We start from the raw sequence: 6,000 nt of genomic DNA on the forward strand, positions 1-6,000 counted from the left end.
CTGCTTTTTGGCTTTTATTATTTTTATCTTTCTTGTACTGTCCTTGCTTTGGATTGTGTTAGCTTCTTTCTCCCCCTATCTGTTTCACTCTGCCACTCATTCAAATTCTTCTTTTGGTTTTACATCTCCTTTCTTCAGTCTCACTTCCAACAATCTCAGTCAAATCTGGATGTATACTTTGCTCTTTTATACATTCAAACACTCATTCTCCCTAGGGTCTGTCATCTACCAGTGACTTTGAATGCAGAAGATGGGGTGAGTGAAAGGCCTCAAACACAAACAACTGACACTCCAGCAGGGACATTCCCAAAGGCAGTGCTGTATTTGACACTCAGCCAATCAGCTTTTTGCTTCCGCATGACTGACAGCTGCGGCGTCTAATTACACAGGAATGTTCAGAAGCACTCAGCTAATCCTCTAAACGCCTATCGAAAACTAAAACTCCCCAGTTTGGATAAATAACAAGAGCAGGTCATTGTGTTTTTAACAGCATGGGGTGGCGGGGCAGGGAATCCCCACTCAACAGGGTAGGGTTAGGGTTACAATTAAAATATATTTTCAGATGTGAAGTATCAGTCTGAGTACATAGGGCTGTCTAGACATGTTCTGAACAAAATCAAAGGTGTGACACTCAGGATTGTTCCCTACTTTGAAGAATGCTGTCTCTGAAAAATCTAGCTACGTAACTGGAGATGGGTCAAATGGGCCATTCTCAAGTTTATAAAGAAACCATGCGTCAAAACAAAAGTCAGAACCTTTCAAACACTTCCCATGGAGGTCGATTTAGAGCTGGGCGATATGGCCTAAAATTGATATCCCAATATATTTTTGCTTAAATCCCAATACACCATATATATCGCGATATTTTGAAATGGCCTCTCAGCAGCTATATTTAATTCAGCCCCAAATGACACTAGTTTGGTGACTAAAATAGACTGTTCTATTGGATTTAAAGTAAAAATATTTGCAAAAATCAATACACAGTCAAATGTAGCAGTTTTATTTTGAAAAGGACTTCATTCCATCTTTTACTAATGAATCAAAAATACATAAATCCTGAAATACTCAGTCTTTTACAGTGTATGCAAAGTCCTGAAATGTTTTCTGTGTTATGTTTACTATTGCTGATTATAAAATAATTATTTTCCTCATTAAGGGTGAAGCAAACCTACACAAAACTCACCAATTCTGCATGCAGCCAAAGGCCAAAACCCTGCAGTCTAGTCCACCATTCAGGCTCACAGCTGGATTATATCAGTCCCTTATCTGTGCTGATTAACCCTGGACCAGTTTCTGACAAGTTCATAATATGAGAGCATCTTTAGACCTTATTTAAGAAACTCTCCTGGTGATCATGGGGGAAAAAGCTCGTCTGGAGGCGGGAACATTTTAACTCCTCATTGTCGGTGTTTTGAACTGTTAGGCTGAGATAAGGCTCCGTAGTTGTGGAGAAGTGGATCACATTTGTCCGCTGCTGGGCTGTCTTCTCTCCGACATGTACGACTCTGGCAGGGAGTTTTCACCGAAAAAATTGCGCCCAGGCGAATCTCGTATTCTGGGTTAAGTGTCTTTATGAGATTTTTAAATCCTGGCTTTTCAACAACACTGGGCTCATGTCGTAAGTGACGTGTTGTGTTACTGCTGCCGTTATCTCAAAGTCATCTTGTGGTGTATTTTAACTAATACCGCGAGTTTGACCTCTTCCTTTTCAAAGTTGAACGACTGCTCAACTCTGCAGATCCAGCGCTGTTTTCTCGTTGTCCGTCTCAAAATGCATTGAACTCACGGCTAACTCGCCACGCTGCACTGTTTACCTTCCTCCCCCTTGTTTCTCTCTCTGCTGACACAAAAACGTGCATGTGCGGAGGAGTTTTCTGGATAGAGGGGGGAGAGAGAGCTCTCTGCTGTGAGAGATGCGTTCAGGGACAATGGGAGAAGCAAAACTCCAGCAAGAAATTCACGCTGATGGCTCAAAACTTCCACATAATTTATACTCAATGTTCGTGATATAGTCATTTTATACATCATGCGTGGCAAAAGCCGTGATACATCGAGTATACTCAATATATCACCCAGCCCTAGGTCGACTTAAGGGCAATCTACACAAGCAATTTGGATCTCTTGTATTTTTTAAAATGTTGATGGATTAATATTTCAACTATTATATAATTCCATGCTCATGAGAAATGCAACAAATACTCACACCATGCTGGCTTAATGCAGCAGGTTTTTTCTAAACAGTGCCCTGCAGGTACTGGAAAAGAAACAAAAGTCCTTTATACATTGTGATTCCTCAACAGCGTCACAATTAAGTTTAACTGGCATCACACCTTTTTACTAACATACACAGACGTTAAAACACACACACATACAGTGTGCTTTTCCACCCAGCTAACCCTGTTATTAAACACTATACTGTCTATATCTTACTGTAAAAAACTAACCCATTGTGTTTTCTGAATGAAACAAGAAAAGATTATGATCTCACTGAGGGTTATTAATTGTGCCTAAATTATATGAATATAAAGAAGCATTAATACAGAGTGTTGTAGTATGAACTGTAGTAATCTGTAGCTCTGTGGCTGTCCAAACGTTATTTAGTCTATTCCTCTATAAACCAAGAGCACTAGTCTGAGAAAAAAAAAATAGCGCACAGTAATATTTGAGTCCATGGAGAGATCTGTCCATAACCCAGCTGCTCTTTCATTAAACAGCTGTTCCTCTGTTTTAGCTGCTGTTAGCCTTGATCATCTCTTTAACTCCAGTTCAGCAAATGTCATTAGTTTGCTGAACCCTTCGCTTTTCACAAAAGATGAATAAGCATTCCTCCAGTTTCACTATTAGGCGGCTTATCTTTTCTTCTTTGGTATCATCATAACAGACACGTAATTACTACTGTTGACAGGGCTAACAGTTTGTTTGCCTTTCTAAGTAATGTCCCCCTTTAGAGTTATAATAGCTTTCCAGAGCTGTTTTATCCGGTTATATCCTCTGAATGTTTATTATTATTGTTGTTTATATATATCTGTATAAATATCCTAATTTCTGTCTACATTTTGTAACAAGTGAATTGATGTGAGATTTGAATGTGAATTGTTGATCCAGCCAGATACCAAGATATTTATATTGAGTGACTCTTTCTATATTGTGACCTTCCAGATTGGTAATGTGTGAAGGGCTGTAAGCAGGATCTCTGGATTGAGTGAAAAGCATGTATTTAGTTTTATCTGGGTTCAAAGTTGATTTCAGTTTGAAAAGTGCAGTTTGCAGTTTGTGAAGCTCTGGTTGCAGTATGTCAGTGGCCAGTTGTGCAGTGTTAGCAAAGCAGTAAAGAACTGTGTCATCAGCATAAAGGTGGCTGTTACAGTCTGATAAAACAGATGTAATGTCATTGATATAGATTGTGAAGAGTACAGGACCTAAGACTGAACCTTGAGGGACTCCCTCTGATAAGGGTAAATATGGAGAAACAACATTTCTTAAACTCACACACTGTTGCCTGTTTGACAGGTAGTCATGAAACCATTTTAAAGACATGTCAACCTCTGCAGAAGAATAGTGTGATCTACGGTATCAAATGCTTTAGTGAGGTCGACAAACAGAGCAGCACAGAATTGCCCTTTATCAATGGCAGATACAATATTGTTATCAACTAATGTAGTGGCAGATACAGTGCTGTGCTTGGCTCTGAAACCGGACTGGTGTGGGCTTAGAACACAGTTTGTTGAGAGGAATGATTTGAGGTGAACACTTATTAATGACTCCAGGATTTTTGCAAGACAGGACAGTTTTGAGATTGGACGATAATTATTACAACTATTTCTTTCACCACTTTTATGTAAAGGAACAACATGAGCTGTTTTCCAGACCTGAGGGACGACTCCAGTATTAATTGAGAGATTGAACAGATACATTACTTGTTCAGCAATGAGAGGTACACAGAGTTTTAAAAAGTACGGTTCAAGATTGTCCTCTCCTTTTGCTTTCCTATGATCTATAGCTAGAAGAGCCTCCCTCACAGCAGAGGATGAGATGGGCTGCAGTGTGAATGTAGAGGTATTTACTGGTTTAGTATGAGTGGCTTACTAACAGAAGTTCCTGGGTGCATCATGTTAAATTGATTCCCAGCAGCAGCAAAGTGTTCATTAAAAGCAAGGCAGATTTCAGCAGTTTTATCTATTCAGCAGTCATTCTTTATAATGTAGGAAGGAATCGTATTTGAGGAGTTCTTTTTACTTGGATTAACTGCTTTCCAGAATTTTGATGGATCTGAAGAGGTGCTCAGCATTATTTCCATATAATTTGCTTTTGCTTTTCACAGTGAGGATGTACATTTGTTTCTAAGTTGTCTAAAAGTGAGCCAGTCATCTGCTCTGCCAGAGCATAAAGCCAGAGTCCAAGCCTTGTCTCGTTCCCTGAACAACACTGATAGCTCAGTGGAGAACCAGGGGCTGGACCTGTCCTTTATTCTTAATTTTATATAGGGTGCATGTTTTTCTATAATTGTAAGTAGAGTATCTGCGAAATAATCAAGTGCAAAATCAATATCTGATATCGTGAAGGTGAGATGTATATCACTATTAGCTATTTCATGAATGAAAGTCTGTTCATTAAAAAGATTCAAATTTCTTTTGATGACAAACCTAGGGTTTGATCTCTCACACATGCTTCTGATACAGGCTATAGGGCAATGATCACTGATCCCTAGTAGAAAAACTCCTGAGGCTGTAATATTGTCCTTTGTGTTGGTTAAGATTAAATCAATAAGGGTTGATTTTGAAGGCTCTTTTAAATTTGGTCTGGTTGAATCATTAATTAGTTGCTGTAAGCTGAGATTGTCACACATCTCCTTCAGTATGTTAGAGTCATCTGTTAACCAGTTTAAATTAAAATCCCCTAGAACCAGAATCTCTGAAGAAATATACTGGGAGAGTAAGCCAGTCAAATGACTAAGTGCACTGGCACAAGCTGATGGTGGTCTGTAAACACCCACAACAGTTATTGAACAGTTATGTGCAAAATTAATTTTCAAGACAGTGCATTCAAAAGAGTAAGGTATGGCGACAGCCTCTAAAACAGTCACAGAAAAACAAGTTTTAACATAAACAGCAACGCCACCTCCTTTCCCATCTCTGTCTTTCCTATACAAGTTGTAATTATTTAATGAGATTTCTGAATCATAGATGCTCTTTTTAAGCCATGTTTCTGTAAGCACCAGGATACCAGGGTCAGTCTGTGACAAAAGAATTTTTAGGTTGTCTATTTTAAGATGGGCAGAGAGACTTCTTATATTTAGATCAATGAAACCAAGGCCAGTTCTTGATTTAAAAACTTGTGGGTTTAGTCATATTTGCTCAGAATCACAGGAGGGTACACTAAAAGATGTCAGTGAGGTGGGTTTAATTAAAATTAAATTATCATGATTATAAAGGCTTGTGCGGGGAAGGAGTTGGCGATGCCTCTTGCCATTATTGGTAATGAACACAGGAATAGTAAATACAGATGAGGCAAGTGAGGATGGAGAGCTGAAATGATGATTTTTAGGGTTCAACTGATTGTGGAGCACATCACTGGCTGTAACAGGTTGTGCACACCAATAGGTAGAGCTAGAGTTTGTTCCTGGCATTGACAGTGACGCAAAGGGAGAGTTACAGTCATTGACGAGTATTGTGTCCAGGTGCGCTGCATGGATGGTCTGTCATGTACATCTGGCCGTGGAGATGCAGTGGAAAATGTTTGCTGTTTGCTGCTAATGCATGGGTGCCAAGAAGACTGGGGTGGATGCCGTCTCTGTTAAAAAAGGATCCATGCCCCCAGAATAAGTTGAAGTTCTCAATTAGCACAACGTTGTTGGAGGGACACGCTGACTGTAGCCAGGTGTTGAGGCTAAGCAGCTTGCTAAAACAACCTACACCTCGACTGAAAGAGGCTATTGGGATAAAAACTGTTTTCTTGCAGTCTTTAGGAACTTTAAGGACTGTTAAAAACGCTTTAATATCT

Source organism: Cheilinus undulatus, linkage group 6, assembly GCF_018320785.1.
Source record: "Cheilinus undulatus linkage group 6, ASM1832078v1, whole genome shotgun sequence".
NCBI lineage: Eukaryota > Metazoa > Chordata > Actinopteri > Labriformes > Labridae > Cheilinus > Cheilinus undulatus.